This window comes from Anas platyrhynchos, chromosome 10 (assembly GCF_047663525.1).
Source record: "Anas platyrhynchos isolate ZD024472 breed Pekin duck chromosome 10, IASCAAS_PekinDuck_T2T, whole genome shotgun sequence".
Lineage (NCBI taxonomy): Eukaryota > Metazoa > Chordata > Aves > Anseriformes > Anatidae > Anas > Anas platyrhynchos.
Genome location: NC_092596.1, coordinates 18,968,409 through 18,987,124, shown reverse-complemented (window position 1 = coordinate 18,987,124; position 18,716 = coordinate 18,968,409). Strand labels below are relative to the sequence as shown.

Here is an 18,716-nt window from a genome sequence, read left to right as displayed (position 1 = left end):
CAAAGAAATTTGTAAAAATAATAATAATCACTCCAAATTGCTTGCAAGCATGCACTTAGTTGCACTAGGAGCAAAACTCTCTCAATGGAAAACTTCCATCATAAAATTGCCTCAGCATTTTCTTTTAAATTCCTGCTTCAAATACTTCCCGCAGAATATCTTCAGAACTAGGAAGTCATTATACATGTAGATGGTATTCTAGCTTTATCAGATGTCAAGAGTTTCAAAGTCCAGATGAATCACTTGATTTACAAACAATTAGTAACTTGACATTCTAGCCCAGTAGCTTCACTATCCTAGTGACCCCCTTTTCAGAATTTCTCTTGTGCAGTTGTTTTGAAGACTGATAAGTCTAAGGTAAGTATTAAATAGTAGATTTCTAATACCATATGTGAATCAGTTACAGATATGACCACATTAAGTCAATGCTTATTCCACTTTCAAAGGTATTTCATAAGGAAAAGAAATAAATCCTTCATTTAAATATATATTTGAGTAAAGAATGGACATGAAAGAAAATCAGAATTGTGGTGAAGTCCACCATTAAATATGAATCAAAGCTGCTTAAGAGATGAAAGAAAATCCCTAGTCAACTTCATCTTTTATCACATCTAATTCAAACAGGGAGTTTAACAGATCCCTTTTAAAAAATAGCTCCCAACTACATAGAGTAGTAGCTATCTTTGAAAAGTCACTCAGTGAAACTGAGTGTCAGCCTTTTAAGGCTTGGAGGATCTCAGTTGACTTATGTCTCTAACATAGAAAAAGCACGAGCTTGAAAAAAGGCAATCCAAATAACAATAAAGTTTTGTTTTGTTTTGTTTGGAAGGATGTCAACTGTGAAATTTCTTTTCCTAACATCCTACTGGAATTTTTCTTGATGCAACTTGTGTCCATTGTCCCTCATACTTCTCTATCAACTTCAATAATGGTAATTGAACAGATATTTTTTTTTCCTGGTTAGCATAAACTAGAGACTTTCTAACTGAAGGCCCATGCTTTGTTATTTACGCAGGGAGATTTGTGTCCTACAAAAACATCCTGACTGTTCACGCATGTTAGATGTGGAAAAAAATATTCATATTGTGTTAAAACAGTCAAGTTGTGTTTTGATGGCATTCATTGGGGGCAGAATTTCATTCTCTTCATATGATCTCAATCCTTTGTTTCCACACCACAAAATATACAGCTGAATTCAACTTCTAATCTTCAATAGGATATGTATTTAATTTTGGTGATATAATACTTTCCTAATTTTGACTTCTTTCTTGTGGTAAAGCCATGTTCAGGTCTCAAGGCTTTCACTGATCAATGGAACATACATTGTTTAAGAAGAAACTAATTCCAATAGATTTTGTCACAGAGTATGTGATTAACAAAATTGAGACATTATCACACTGTTTTGGGACTTTTAACATAAGCTATCTAAATTCAGATAAGTGTTACTGATGATTATAACTTGGATTTAGGAACAACAAATGTTTTCTACATCAAATACATCAATGTCATTAACAGCACATAGGGAAAAGAAGGATTAAAAATATCAAAATCCCTCTACTTCACATTATATCTATTCTCATTATGACAGAACTTTCACCATTAAAAAGAAAATCCATGATATTCTTGCTTGCCACTGCTTAGAAGCTCCATAGTAGAACTCCTTCTTGTGGTATTAGTTCTAATAGCAATTACTGTATGTTAGCTTTTTAAAAAAAAAATAAATAAAAGAAGTAAATTTGGAACATAAAGATCCTAAATTAATTTTGTATCTGGAAACATTTTGGTCATTGTGTAGAATTTCTTTGTCCGTTTTATCTGCAGTCTAACTGACCATTTTGGCAGCATCCCTGGAGAAAAAATTGGTTGTTCCAGGACAGTTTTATTTTACATTTCACTGAGTGACTGGCATTTCTGTCTTCATTTGCTTCCCTCTTTGCTTTGGATAAAGATCATATATCCAGAAACACAGCTAAGGTTGAAGTATTTAGTTCAAAAAAACTTTGATACAATTAATCATGTTTTTAACACAAGGAAGCAGGCCAAGAGAAGAGTTAATTAACATTAGTTAGAAAAACATTCCTGATGTATAATTTAATTACCTTTTGCATAATATTGCCTTGATATTTCAAGTTCATTACAGTAACAGTAACTTGAAGTTGTTCTGTGCGTGATTATAAACCCTGTTAGCTTTTTCAAAATGCTACTATACTACAGTCCTTTAAAGCTACTTTGTTGTGTTTTTTTGACCCTCCCCCCCCTCCTCCGCCCCCCCTCCCCATAAGAATGACAGGCAGAAAGGCAGACAGGCATATATTCTGCAACCATTAGATGTAAGAAAAGGTCATTTCCATAAAAAAAGAAAAAGGAAAGATAAGAACACTATTTCATAAACCAGTCTGGTTACATTTGCTAAGAAAACTATAATCCTGAAGCAGAAGAGATTTCAGCAAGTTATTTCTATTCTTTACTAAACATAAGAAAACCCTTGCTGTTCAGCAGTACTTAAAAAAACATACAAAAAAAAAAAAAAAACACAGACTACATATAAACAGAACCCAACAGAAATCTTAGAACTCCTGAAGTGCAAACCATCTAAGAAAATCCAATGCCTAAAGCATTCAGGTTAATTAAAATTGAGTTTGTTACAGGCCAAAACCTGTCCTCAGCACTGAGTTATTCTCAGACTCACAAGCCACCTTTCTGATTGAAAAGAAATTCCATCCCACATGTTCAAAACACTTATTTTGCAGCATGTATTTAACTCCTACATATACAGAATGCTACCATGACAACAATGTGTATGCTGGAAGCAAGTTAGATAGATCATATTCTGCAGTAGGATGTACTGTTCAGACATTTAAGTATGAATGTTTCAATTTATATTTTGTGACAAATTTGCAACCCTGGAAAAATAAAAATCTAGAAGCACAAGGATGTGCTCTTCACTACACACCCTACCTAGTTTCAGGCATGCTCATGATGTCACATACTGGATTTGCTACTACCTTGAAATCTTTCAGTTTTATGCATCTTGTCTTTATGAGCTTGGTTCAAACAAGAATGTATAACAGTAAAATTTATGGCATGGACTCTTACAGGCAAGACTTGAGCTCACAGATAAAATTTCATGAGAATTTATCTTTATTTCTGACTGCTCCTCTGGTTTGGAGCCAAACTTTTACAATTTTAAAACAAACACACCAAAACACATGAAGGGGCTTAATTCCTTGAATTTCCTCTTTCAAGTTTTTCTGATGTCAAATGTTGGAGGTAAATATATTTAACAAAGTGAGCCATGAATTTTTACAAGCACTAGTAAACAGCCAGCATACATGTATTAAGAACAGCAACTCAGTTAGACCTTGCGAGTCAACTGACTTACAGTAAGAAAACAAACAAATCAACACCCACAACAGAACAAAACAAAACAAAACAAACAAACAAAAAAAAAAAAAAAACACCAAGAAAAATGTTGGAAACCCTGGAATTTTCAAGTTTGTATATACGCTATCTCAAATAGATAATGTGGTAATAATGTGAGCTGGAAAGTACTATTTGCCTTTGCCCTGACCTGGTGACAGCTTGGAGTAACTAAGCCAATAAAGAACTCCTTACCACATATTTTGTGTCTGTTCCCTAACTGCTGATTGCAACCATACTATACACACCAGCTTCATTACATCCCCACAGAATGAGTTATTGCTTACAAAAACAAGAACAAAAACAAATAGAAAAGATGACCTTGGAACATGGCTGTCATTTCTTTGGTGTTGCAAATCAGTTTTTCTTGGCTAAAGCTATCTGATTCTTTGCATCACTACGTCAATAACCTTAATCTATTTCCATCTTCTTTCTAATTTGGGTCAATCAAGATAAAACAAGACCCTGTCAAAATTCATTTATAAACCTAAGGAAGATTAACCTTTAAGGGCTAATCTATAAGTTTGTTTCATTGTAGTTTAATAAGGAGTAAAGGTCAGCTGAGGTTTACTCAGCTAAATAATAATTGCATCATTACATAATATATGTTAATAGTTTCTGACAGTGAATTTCCTCAGATACAATTTGAAACTTGTATTTAAGAGAGCGTAGAGCAAAGTTACTTCATATTTCTTGATGTCCTTGACACCTTGCTTTGATATTGTAGATTATCTTTTGTCTTGGAGCTTTGTAAAAGGTGAATAGTCACTCTGATAGCTGCTACCCAACAGAGATCAGTTTGTTTTTCAGATATCACAGATCTGGAAGGTACCCTAAGGAATCACAGTCCTATCCCTTACCTCAAGGCAGTTCTTTGTGGAACAGATAATTATGTAGTATTTTAACATGCAGCAAGAGTGCTTTTGCTTTTTATTTTTTTTAAAGCTCCCTAGTGCAAATAAAAATTCTACTGGCTACACTATATAAAATACTTGCAATTATTTCTGGTGCTGCAAAAAAGCCACTCTCACTGGTCCAGGCTCCCCTATCCTTTATTAATTATTTTTTTAAAAGTAACAATAATATCAGTCTCAACATCTGTGAAACCTTATCGACTACGTTGGCTGGAAACTCTAGGACACACCAAGTACTCAGTTTAGTTTTCTTCCAATCAGTGTTCTTATTACATTGGCATTCAAAGTAGCATTATCACTAGCACAAAAAAATGGTTGAGTTGTCATCTAGCAGAAACTGGCATTGAGCAGGTTCAGTAAACAGTGACCAAAATAACCAATTATATATAATTTGCCTGAGTACCTCAGGATCTCTGGATGGGTATAACCACAACAGTCAAATAGTAATATGATCAAACTCTGAGCTACAGGACCATAAGACTATACTTTAGATCCTTATCACTCTACCTCCAGATTAACAGTAAGCACTATACCTGTAACAAGGTCATTTTCCACAGCATGTAGACATTAGATATCTGACATTAAAAATTACTTTTCTTGTATCCCTCTCTCCCCCCAAAGAAAAGGTGTTTTCTTACTGAAAGAATTTAAATAAGTTTCAGGCTTATCACCACATGAACTACTGAGATACTGCTGTTGCAGAGACTGTCAACATGTAATAATGCCAATTTACCTATTTACTACCAATTCAAATTCTCATTTTAGAATAGAAAAGCACAAGATGTTTTAATTAAATCGTCATGAATTAACAAGATCCTTTATTTTCACCCCTTCAGTAACCCTTACCATTCTTCTACAACAGCCACATGCAAGTAAGCATGTGAAACACCATACAGCACATGAAACACTATACAGAACGTTTGTCCTTTACAGTGTGCTCTAGTCCATATTTAAAGGAATTGAGACACTTCAAGAAACTTTAGTATATTATCATCCTAGCTAGCAATGTATCTTAAAATCAAGTTATACTGCCTTGAGTTAGAGAAAGCACAGCTGACTTGGCAAAGTTAGCAAAGCATACAATAAATGATTATAACGCATAACAGTCTTTTTCAAGTTCCTCTCCATACTAACATGAAGGTTTTTGTCAAGCACAGAACACATTCAGAGCTACTAGTTTAGAAAGTTACTTCTTTACTTACTTGCTCTCTTCTTAGTTTAGATTAGTGCATACGCAATTACCTGAAGCCACAACAAGTCACAGCAAGTGGTGAAACAGAGCATGGCCATAACACCTGCCATCTATCCTTAAAATATTTATTTTTCCTCCCTCACCACTCCTGATTACCATTGGTGTGAGCAAAGCTGGGCCCTCTGATATCACAAAATAGGTACAATTTTAACACTATTGAGGAGATGGAAAATAAACTCCATCCTACTCCAACAAGATACTAGATACAAGATAGATAATCAGTAGCAGCTTCATTTCACTTATTCGAGTACAACATAAAGGAGGCCTTGAGGATGCTCAGAGGTCTGGAGCACCTCTCCAGTGAAAGCACTGGGTTCTTCAGCCTGGAGAAGAGAAGGCTCTGGGCAGACCTTATAGCAGATTTTCAGTACTTGAACAGGGCTTATAAAAAAAAGATGGAGACTTTTTACATGGGTACATAGCAATAGGACAAAGGGAATGGCTATAAACTTCAAAAGGTTATATTTATATCAGATATAAGAAAGAAATTCTTCACCATGAGGGTGGTGAGGCCCTGACCCAGGCTGCCCAGAGCTATGGCTGCCCTATCCCTGGAAATGCCCAAAGATAGGCTGGATGGAACTTGGGCAGCCTGGGCTGCTGGGAGGTGTTCCTGCCCATGGCAGGGGGTTGGAATAGGATGGACTTTAAGGTCTCTTCCAACCCAAGCCATGCTATGATTCTATGATCTTCATTCCATATGGATACTCCCACCATAACAGATGGTGTAGCTATGTGTTATCAGTTTCCTTCTGGTGTACCATTTACTGTTTAGCCACAGTCATTTTGACAGAAAAGATGGTATCTGCCCATTCCTGTTCTCCTTTCCTTGCCGCTTGCTTACTTAAAGCTCAAGGAGAACACTGCTAAAGATTGCTCATATATTGCTGGCTTCTTGATCACTGTTTTTCCTTTCTACTCCTCCATATTGCAGCAGCTGAATAGACTTTGCTGCTGTTTAGGAAGACAGAGTAGGAGACTGCTGAGAGAAGCTAGCAGCAGAACAGATCTACAACCAAGCTGCAGAAGTGATAAGGATTAAATAAGTAAGCCCTTCATCATAACTTGGAACACGTTTGCACATTTTTTTTCCTTCCTCAGACAAAACTACATGCATATAAGCATGTACATAGCAGTCTTTAGTAACCTTTACTCCTTTCGTTCCTCTTCCCTCTGTTGCCAATGGCACATTACCCTTTTTTAAAAAAAATCGTATCAGAAGTTCAGTTCCCATTTTTAACTAATGTTTTGTTTGTTTGTTTTTAAATCAAGCTTCTCATGTTATTAAATAGAAAAAATATTTTTGAAGAATATCATCCATACATGCTTTAACTAACATTTTAACATGATTTGACAGTAAGTATTGGCTTTACTGTTTCTTTGTCATGTGTGTTTGACTGAACCAGTTTGATTGCCTTGTAAAACACTTGAGTTCTGAGCTCTGTGTTTGGTTGGTCATAATTGTCAATGTTCACCTCAGCTCCAGAACTAAAATAACTAACTAAATAAATAAAATTCAAGCATTTCCTCCACAGTAAATCTTTATTCCTTGGGAATCAACATTCATAAAGTTAAAAAGCAACAAATACAACCACAAAATACACTATTACACCATTAGCAATTTACATCAGTACTCATTTAAAATACAAGATCCATTTATATCATAATCATTTGATATAAAAGAGGGCTGAGACAATGGCCTGAGGGAAATATAATAAACCTGCAAAAGGACTTGCATGTAATGATAACAGGAATTTAAAATTTCTTAGTGATAGCGGGAAATACAGTGTTGCATTCAATGCAATACGCTTGAACAACAAAACATGAAGAAGAAATTCCATGGAATCCAAAGGAAGGGGAGGAAGTAAAATGGAGATAAAGAAAAGGAAGGAAAAATTGGATTTTTGTCTCTAGTGCACTCCTAAAAAAATTCAGTGCAGACATCCAGAAACCGTAACTAAATATAATAGTTATTACTGTTAATAGAGCAAATATGAAAAAGGACACATCAAACCAGCTCTATTATTATTAATATAACATTAAAAAATTCCAATCAAAATTTTTGAAGAATGCCAGTATCACATTTTCTATGAAAAGCTTTTCCCAAACTACCCAAAGTTATCTGAGTATGTTGCTTATTTACAACAGAATTTTTATTGCTCCAGCTAAGATATGAATGTTCTCAAAAAAAGACATTTTATTAATGGCCTGACAGTCAAATGTTCTACAAATATTGAATAAACAATTTTGATTATGTTTCAGAGAGCAAAGACATTGAATGTACTAGCAGAATGTACTTTTGTACCTTCTTTTCTGCACTATATTCTTAACTTTAACAGCAAAAAAACCAGCCACAGAAAAAGATGAATTCCTATTCTTACTTATCCACGCGAGCATCACGTCACTGTAAGAACAAGGGATGTTTGTACTACTGAGATAGTAATTAAAGAAGGTAAGTCACCAAACATCTCTATTAGTACTCAAAGAAGGCCTGCTTTTTGCTCATAGTTCTGAAGTTTAAGATGAACAAATACTTCTATACCAATGACATCAAATGCAACTAGATTTGTCTCCCCTCACCCCAAAGAGAGCATCCAAAGTTGAACATCAAAGAACAATTTATTTTTTAAACCTTAAGCGAGCATCTTGAGTTTAGTCTAAAACTTCATTGCAAGTTTCATTTCTGAATTCAAAACAAGCTCTGGAATTCTTATTTTTGGAGCCATATAAAAAATGCTTCTCATGGCAGTAGCATACAACTTAAATTCTATTGAAGGTTTCATTTTGACTGTTTATATTACTTTGATTTTTAATTAGCTCTTTGATAAAAGAAGCCAAAAGAGATGACATGCATCACTTCCAAATCCAAAGACATGCTTGACTATTCCTTGCATGCATGTACTAAACATCTGAGTTTGATCAAGGTAAACAAAATAGAAATACATTTGGAAAATTACTACACTTTGCTTGCTCCACACAAAGGTAAACTACGATGCTTTTTTTACAGAATTTATTACAATTATTCAAGGATTGATTTGTAATAATTTAACTGATTATCTGTTGCATTTTTAGATAAATTTATGCAATGCTTATGGCCTGGCCATTGATATCTTTGTGTTGGAAATATTTAAGTGTGAACAGTTAGTGTACAGCATCTTTATAAAATACCCAGTTAGAAATCCCAAATTAAGATATATTTCATTTCATGCCAGTATAAAAACAACGAACTCACAGATGCTTCACTGAAGTTACAGCACATGTATTTCAAAGTTTCAGAAAAAAAAGTTACGATTTTCTGAATAATTTAGGTCTAGGTAGATTATGTGCCTCAGGAAATGCTTTTATGATTTTAATCTCTTCTTGACTCCTCTATAAAGATGAGATACATATTTAATTCAAGCCATTCTCAGTCATTCTTTCTCCCCCTTAGAAAAGGTGTTCTAGCTGCCAAAGATCACAGCAACATGGCAGCAAGCAAGAGCTGTGATCCGTTTCCCAACTGTGCTTGGATAATGGATTCAAGCATATTTGACGCAGGTTAAAATATAGGAAGGTCTTCACTGAATTTTAGCTATGATTTATTTTGTAAAATGGAGATCAACCTAAACATGGGGAGGGGAGGAGAGGGGAGAAAGGACCAATCAGTTATATAAAAGATACGACAACAACATGCATTAATTTATGGTGTAAAAGACATCTTCTGGGATTATTTCAGCCACTGTTTAATCAAGTCATTATTTTTCTTAGTAAAACCCATTAAAAGAATATCCAAATGCCAACATCAAAATGAAATAAGAATTACGTACTGCTAAATTATAAAAAAAAATGTCCTTAATGTAGAAGGATCAATTCTGCAAGCATGGTGAAATTCTGAAAATGTGTCTTCGGAAAAAAAAAAAAAAAAAAAAAAAAAATCAGTTTTCTGAATATTTCTCAGGAGACATTAAATTTGTGTCACCTACTTACTTGAATTAATGTAATTAACACTGCAGACATGCTCACTTTCTATTGCAGTGTCCCATACATAGGCTGATACTACTTGCTTAGATGTGAGAGTATTTCCTGCCTGGAAAGTAGTAATGAGGGCTCACACGCTTACAGATCTCAAGATCCTGTAGAAAGGCCTCATCCAAGTACGTTATCAAACACTTCATCACACATGTAACAGTGTTGTGACTAGAAGCACTGAAAGACAGAAATGCTCACAATTACCAAAGCTTCACTGCAAATCCAAGTTTTCAGAAACAATTTCTCCTCATCAGTAACTTGAGTTACAAGCCTCCACAGCCTCAACAGTAGTCTCCTCAAAGAGTGCTATATATGTCATGACTATGTGTAACACTTCAAATACCAACTTGAGTCTAAAACATTCATTACAATTAAGGAAGTTATGCATAGACCAGGTCACCTTGATTCAGTTACAGCACTAAGGAACGCAGAATTGAAACCCCTATCTTTCTGATGTTACACATGCCACTTTGACAGGTATTTTCTCGTTTCTTTTAGATCTTTTTAGCACTTCAAGAAATCAGGTTGGTCACTTGGGTAGAAGATCCATTTTGGCAATTTTGCTTTGCTTCCATTACCATAATTTGATACCTCAGTACCAATCTTAAATAATGTGTTATTTTCTTATATTTTTAATGGATTGGGATTACTCCCTAGGTTCTTCACTGCACTTCCACCATATCTGAACAGGAAATTTCTTACTCTCAACACTTCCATTTACCCTGAGGCACAAAAAATAAATCAAGTTCATGCTGCATTTGCTACAGTGGTATAGAGTTCTACACATACATGTTAAAATACACTATGAAGCTCTGCAAAACTGTCTGCTGCTATTTTAGACTTTCTGGGTTGAATACACTGATTCTGTATTGCATCAATATATAGCATAAACATAATACAATTATGCAAATAGCTTTTGCCTCCTCCAAACGCCCTATGGTTAATCAAGAATGGCAGGCCAGACACACATCTACTGCCTGTTTCATTGCAAAATGACAGTGTTTCAATCAGGAAAAACTGATATCCTGTTTTTGTTTTGAATTGAATTGCAACTTCAAATATGAAGCTGTAATGGTGCAGCATATACAGTGAGAACTAATCTACCTGAATGTAAACACATTTGCAGTTTTTTCAGACACTAAAGGAAGAATAGATATGGCCAAGTAGATCAGTCTTTGTCAGAATTACTTCAGTTACTTATTACGTGCAATGCATACTGCCACTGGGAAGGTTGTGTTTCCTTGGCAACTATCAAATACATTGTTAATGTCCCTGAAGAATTTCTGGTCAATAATGATTTGAGTTTTAAAGCCTATTTTTAAACTACCTTCTTGGTTAGTTTAATCCTACCTCCAGCCTGTGTTTTTAATTGATTACTGTCAGGTAGCTCAACATTTTTAAGGAGGAAAGGTTTTTAATCTATACCTTAGTTCTCCTCAGAGATTTAGAGCGGTCATGAAGACATCAGAGATGTAAATGAGATATAAGAACTTGCAAGAAACCTATCCAATCTTTTATGACAGAAATCTAGAACCAAACTGAATTAAGATGAACACTTCAATTACTTGACAAACACTAATTCCCATTTATGTGCTTCTGTTGGATAACTACTATATTGATAATGTAAAATGCATATGTCATTTTATTACAGAAATCAGGGCAATGACTAAAGATACTGAAGTAGAATGATAAAAAGCCTGCTTTGCATTCAGCTGGCCCCCAAGATAAGCAAAGAATATTAGCTAGAAGTTTTGAACATCCCTAAGGCTACCATAGACTACAGTGTACTGAGATTAAAGGCTTGTACTTAAACTAAAAACTTCAAGTTCCATGGGTGACTTAGCACAATAAAATAGCTACATAAACTATGACATAGTTAGAAACTCCCAAGCATGAAAACCTCAATCACAGGTTGGGAAAAAAATAATAAAAATAATGAACTATTCCCAAGGAAAAAAATACTTGAAGGATTAGTAAGTTTTTTCAGGGCCTGCTCTCTAGCACCATGCATTTTCTGTGCTGCCTCAAAGGAACTGTTCAAAAGGAGTTATATCACTCATAAGCAGTAATGGAATCATGGTCTCTTCTCCTTAGCTGTTATTTATTCTGTATTCTTATAAGGTAAGGTCATATACAGAATCAAAATTTCAGTTTCAGAATGAAGTCGGTAATTCAAATGGAATCTTAAAAAAAAAAAAACACAGTACAATTAAACACTAAGAACTTCAAAAAGAGCCCCCCCCCCAAAAAAAAAAAAAAAAGTCAAAATTTCCCTCCATGCAGAGTTGAAAAAAATAGCCTTGTATACATAGTTGAGTAGAAGAGTTTTCAGTTAATCCTCATTTCTATTTCTCACAAGGACGAGGAAGAGAATCTTGTAAGCCAGAAATCTAGCGTTCGGCACATAGGAACAAAACTACCACAAAAGACAAGTTCACCATACTGTGATTCTTGACCTTTAAAATGCCCAATTTTCATAGCCACCACAGGCTTTCACTGCTGGGAAATACAAATCATCAAAAAAGAATGTAACGGCCGAAAGTGAAATATTATCCATTTTAACTTAATCTCCATCAGCTTCAGTTAGTGATTTTCAGTTAGTGATTTTTTTTTTTTTGCTTACAAAAATCATTCCTGATGAGATATAAACAATATTTTTTCCAGGTTCAAACTTACAAACTATTTAGCTGTGTTACTCACCAATGCTGACTAAGAAAACACAGGTAATCAGATTGACATTAACACCAGTAAGCCTGTGAACATACACAAATTCAAAATAATGATTTTACTTTTATCAAAGGTATCACAAACATTCTTTGAAAGCAATTGAAAAAAAAAATTACAGTAACAGCCATATTTTAACACAGGATTCTTCTGACACCAGTGGAAGTTACTTCTCCTCCTCTAGTCATAAGTGTTATTTTTACAGTATTAGTAAATAGCTGGACCATTTTTAATACCTCTCATGACTTTTGCCTCCACATGGTACTTATCTTTGTCAATATAAGTTGTAACTGCCTTCTTTCAAGTTTAATGACAGATTTAAGAGCCTATGTACACTAATACTTCAGACTGAAGGTTATCAATCTTTTCCAGTAGTCAGCCTCTTCACAAATTTGATCATAATTTGCTGATTCAAGAGTCTCCTGTCACCCTCTATATTATAGTGTCCTTGAGCACTGCTGCCATTTCTGTACATACCTATCCCTTCATTTAACTCAATCTGTGTCACACTTCAGTTATCAGTTTCCTTCAGCATCTTTGCAAGGCTGTTATCCAGATTAAAACTAAGATCTCACTACTTAACTTCTCTGCCAACTTACTTAAGGTTTAATTTTGCAACTAGTTACCTTCTTGTAAAGTGCACCTTAACCTACCCTACTAGAAATGTAGTGATCTCTACAGCTCTTCAACTGTATCTGCACATCTTTATCATAGAGAATTGCCTTTAATATAACCTCCAAATAAAGTTGACACTGCCCTGCTCTAATTTTCTTATTTATTTATTTGAAGTATCAGCATACAGGAAAAAGCAATAAAATCTCTGCATATCTAATTATGTTATTTCTGGAAGATAATTTGCACCAAACTTCAGAAGCATAATTTTTCTCTTCACAATAAATTTCCAATAAGATGTCAATTCTAGGACTCTTACTGAAGTTAAGAGCATTCTAAAGTGTTCTGATTTCAGGATATTACTTAAGATATCATTTCTGCCCTATCATTCTAACAGGAGAAAAAAAAATCTTCACTCTCACCAGTGTAAGTTTTGGTCCCTGATGGGAAACAAAACAATCATGAAAGGGTACACAAAGTTGGAAATTCATAATAAAGCTGTTGATGGTAATAACGATAGGCTTTCATTTCTGTTAACATGAAGATGAACTATATGAGTCATCAGGAGAACATACTGTATGTACATTAAAGTCAGAACCCAGTAAAACATGCATCTATTTACAGAGATCTTAATATTTCCTACTGACAAGCAGTAGCAGAAGAGAAGTGTACAATAATACTTGCTATGACACCAAGAAAAATTATGAGGGAGTTGCAACAATTTAGGTCTGTTTATTTACTTAATACCAAACATTCAAATCCCCTACACCTTCTCAGATCAATGTCTTCACTACTTTTGTATAAGGTGCTCTTTTGCTACTGTCTGATGACACAAATCAAATTTAAAATGATTAACACCACATTACTTTCCTTGGGACTTTATCACTTTTTTTTTTTTTTAACACTATCCAAAGGAATTAAAAAGTTGAGCCATTTATTTTAAAATTAACCTCTCCTGATGTAGCAGTAGATGCCTCTATACTACCCAAAATAATAGAAACAGGTTAAAGGACTTCTCTTAAGATTACGCAACCAGCCCACCTTAAGTGGCTAGTATGATCTGCCTTGTGCTTCTTAAAGAGCAAATATCATAGAACACACTTTTAGTTGTTCAATACTAAGATTCTGGGGGGAGTTTATTAAATCTGGAATATGATTCACTTGAAGAGATGAGTTCTTTTTTGTAAAGAGTAGCCTATAACCAAAACCACTAGAAGGCAGTCCAGTCATTTCTTTCAGAGCTGGTATTTTTCCTCACATCTAAAGCTTTGCTGCAGTAGAATCTCAGCAAAAAAAAAAAAAAAAAAAAAAAAAAACTTTATAAGAAAAAAGAAGCCAATTGGTTTTGTAAGGTATAAAGGTTAAAATACTTCTGTGAAATATTCCCCTTGGAAAGCTTGGCAGCAACCTTTTTTCTCCAAAATTTTATGACAGCTGGTAAAGCAAGTAAACATATGTTTTTGGTGTTTTTATTTTGACTAAATAAAAATCACTGATCTGACTTATTAACACTGATTCCCTCATGATAAAAGAAGAGTTCCCTGCCATTTTACCCACCTCTTACTATACGTTAGCAATTCCTCCTTGAATTTCCACCAGCACACTGAAGAATGAGAAGTACAGTTACTTTATAACAAATAAAAAATAAATTTAAAAAAAAAAGAACTAGAACAAGAAAATTCTAAACTCAGAGAAGCTGATAATTGCTAGATGAGAGAACCCAGAACACAAGGTCTTTAAGACACCCTCCTCTCTTTCCATGGGGAGATAGAGGGGTACATGGTTTTCTCCAGTGCAGAAAATCCCAGCAGCTGACAAGAATATCTCACACAGTGCTTTTTAATGCTTCTATTAGACTGGCGTCCCACTGTGCCCTCCGCTCCAGGCAGGCACCTTCCCTGGAGTAGTGAACTCACTACTTACCAGCTTGTCCTAGACTGTTTACCAGAAGGACACACAAATTTTGTTTGGTTCATCTTAAATAAGTGCACTCTCCTTCTCCTTTAAATTGTTTAAGTTATTACCTAGAGGGCACACACAACATGACAAACTAGAAACTTTCATCTCTGCTAAACTACAAGAATTATTTGGAAGATTACAAGTAATCACCAGCAAGTTCTGAAGATTTACTACAGAAGCTCTGGTATTGATAAACTGGCCCAGCTACTCTTATAGCACAACTGGCTTGCAGAGGGTAAGTGCCATGCTTAACTACACAAAGCAAGTCCTCTCAGAACAGTTCAACAGCTACTTTTGGATGATATTTTTCAGCATCCCTTACTTCTTCCTGAAGAACTTTGTCCTCTACATGCTTGCAGAGATCAAGTGTTAAACTAAAATCAGTGTTACCTTTCCACAGTTTCTCTGCTTTCCTTAGAGAGTCAAGCATCACAGCACAAACCACAGGCAATGCTCTATAATCTTGAACCTTGGCAGCAAGCAGAACTTTTTGTACAGCTTAACATCAAATGGGATTAATAATGTATGAGATTGTCATTTGATGGTACAGGAGAGAGATTAAGGTATGTAAGAAGAGAGAAGATGAATTAACTTAACACTCTCAAAATGAAGGGCATGTTTACTTGTCCAAAAGTTAAATTGGCAAGTGTATTTATGACTGCAGGCTACCCCAGAACTCTCATTAGTTAGCTCCAAAGTTCTATCCAAAGAGCAGTCCCATTGCTTCTTCCAGGCCATAAAAAGCCTAGAACAACCAATAACACTTAATGAAATATGTTTCTGTTTTTGCACTGCATTGAAGAGTGAAGTAACTATGATGAAGTTTACTGCTAAAAGTAGAAAAGTAGTAAATTTAAGATTCCACTTTTATGTATAGAAATGTGATGAAAATCAAAACTACAAGATAACATGAGAACTGGATGGCCTGCAGTAAAGATGGTAGAACAGAAAAATTAACTTCCAAGAAAAACATCATTCATCATTACATCCTTTTATTTGGGCTGAAAAAGAGGGAATACTAAACAACATTTCTCTTAAAAGTAGCAGCAAAGGAAATTAGGATTTTATAAAAAATTGTCAATTGTGCGGCAAATGATCCCTCAATTTAATAGTTTCACAGCACGAAGGATTATACTGTCTTTATTTAAAGTCAACATTTGCGGGCTGCTGAATAATGGAGAGGGAAAAAGTCAAAGTATCCAGCAATGCTCCTATTTTCTAACATGACTGAGCACAGCTAACTCTTTGAATAAAAGAGAAGGCAACATTTTGAAGGCAGACCTTAATAAGAATTTTTCAAGCACAACTGAGAAGTTAAAGAAACCAAAGAACATTTGCTAAGCTCTGATCGTGAAGTAAAATGTGACTTTGAAAAAAGTAATTTTCTTACCATAACAGGAAATAAAATAAAACGACCCCTCTTCACAATGGAATTGCTCATTCACTGCCAGCCACTGAGTACCCTTCTACTTCAGAGGAACAGAAGGAATCATTTTCTTCTTCCACTGCTGAGAAACAGTTTTTTTCTCCAGTATTACAGTACTACTAGAGAGTCAAGACAGATTTTTGTTTTTATTTCACATAATAAATCTAAGCAATGAACTGATGAATTATTCTTGCTATGTTTTTCCCTATGCAAAATACTATTGCATGAGATCTGATACCGAGACAACCCACTGTGTTTACTGTTTTAAGACCTGATACAGAGACAACCCACTGTGTTTAGTGTTTTAACACACTAAACATTATCTCTTCCTTTGCTAAAGCCTCACAAAATTCCATGAAAATAAACATGTTGCAGATGTCATGCAGTTAGCTTGGAAACTTCCAAATCAACAGCGGTCAGCTAAGCGTTAGACAGCATGTACCACGTGGGACTTCAGCATCTGAGTTTTGATATTTGCTGTTGCGTATGTCACGTGTCCAAAAGTACCCAACCAACCAATACAGGTTTATGTTTCTCAACAAATCACTCCAATAACCACATATGTGGGAAATTAAGAGCCAAGCTAAGAGACAGAAAATGGGGTCATGACAGACCAAAATGATAAATCAAAAATTGAGACAAAATGCAGTGATTAAACCTACATTTTAGTGTGCTAGCTGAAGTATGAAATTCCTAAGAAAAACTCCTTAGGATAGAAAGGAGTTCTGCAGATGAGGCTGCACATCTTTGAGCCATAAACATGCCAAGACAGCTCTTTTGTCTTGCAACCTATCTATAGTAACACTCTACAGTTCCACAGAGCTAAGTTTATTTTTGTTTTTTGTGTTTTTTTTTTTTTTTTTAAACTCTCCTTTTACTGTTCTTCCCATTCTACAGGAGTAAGCTTTAAGCAAAAAGCGACTTCTCCAGTTATTCTTATTCCACTGCCTCCCATTTCTGAGAATCTCAGTGAGGCTTGTCATCAAAAGGTCAAACATAAACACCATGCCTCTTATCCCTGTAGTCCACCAAAGCTGAGATGAAAGCCTGAAGATTACTTTCATTGTATCTTCACACATACTAAATGTAGCCAACATTTTGTGTTGGAACAGATGCTTTCCTAGCCTCAACAGAAATGAAATTCAAAATACAGTATGTTATTGATACAGATTTATTCACTCATTAGCCACTTCATGTTTCAGGAGCTACTTAATGCGGGTAACAGAGGATGAGTCAGAAGGAAGGGAAGGAAGGTATAATATATTAATCAGTATGCTGAGTGAAAGACAGTTACTGTAGTAAGTTTTGTTCTACTAGGGTGAATTAAGAACTTAAATTACTTCATGCTACCAAATAAACTTATCCGGCAAAACTCATCCATTTACTAGAATGGAATTGACAAATACAATTTCCATTTTTGAACTCATCTCCATGAACACATTGTGATCATAATTGCTGCTCAAGTCCACAATATCGTAGTTTTCATTAAATCTTCAACTCCTCAGACATTAGGAGTAAATTATTAATACACATTTAAAAAAAAGTATTTTTCCATTATATAATTCATTCCATAACACTGAGGAATTTTTTAAGGCCTCCGAACTTCATAGATAGACTTTATATATAGAAGCAACTTTAGCAATTACAATTTGTGGAGTTAACTCACAAAGCAGCTGAAGTGTTACTAGTAAAATTTTAACAAGGTCATTTAGTTTTTATGTAAAGTACACAATTCCCACTACATGTTTCAAGCTCAGGTTTGGCATTCTCACCCAAGGTTTCTTTATAGCAACATCTAATGCTTTTCTATAGCTTTGCTAATCTGACAAGAACTTTGACAAGAATATTTTCTCCTCCATCAAGGAGGACTGTTAATAGTCAGCACTTCTGTGACTATATGTTAATTTTTCTTTGTTTAAGTACTGGCAATTTATAGACTGGCCAAACTTCCTTTTGCAATTTCACATATTATAAATTTATAAAAAAAGTTCATTGTCATTTCAGGAAGTGCAGGGCTATGTGCCATCAGGTCTTACACTTGTACCATCTGGTACAGCAAGAGAAAAAAAAAGTATTCATCTGGCCAAAGGGCTATTTTCAACAGGTACCTGATCCATGTCCCAGGAGCATCCCTGTACATTATGGATAAGACTATAACGTGGAAGTAGCCATTCCAGCTTCCTTTTTTTTTTTTTTTTTTTTAAATGTGTAACACCTATTTTAATGCAAGTTTTCCTATGAAAACTGTTTCTAAATTAAACTTGGGGAAAGAAATGCTATTCCTATCCTCATGCCAAGTATTTTAGCAATTCCCCATCGTGCCTAGCAGAATGAGTATGTAATGCAGTGTCACACCTCCAGGGACTGTGAGAAAACAGAGGGTTTAAAGATGTCTTACATT

The 18,716-nt window shown here is 34.9% G+C and overlaps 1 long non-coding RNA gene across 1 annotated transcript in view; it reads right to left on the bottom strand.

Annotated features, from left to right (window-relative positions):
* Positions 1 to 7,109: 7,109 nt before the first annotated feature.
* Positions 7,110 to 18,716, bottom strand: part of LOC106016322 (uncharacterized) — a 29,124-nt gene continuing 17,517 nt past the window's right edge. The window contains exons 3-5 of the long non-coding RNA XR_001188942.5: positions 12,295 to 12,347; positions 9,686 to 9,771; positions 7,110 to 9,188 (exon numbers count right to left, since the gene is read on the bottom strand). This is a non-coding gene — a long non-coding RNA (uncharacterized lncRNA). The remainder of the gene's footprint in view (positions 9,189 to 9,685; positions 9,772 to 12,294; positions 12,348 to 18,716) is intronic.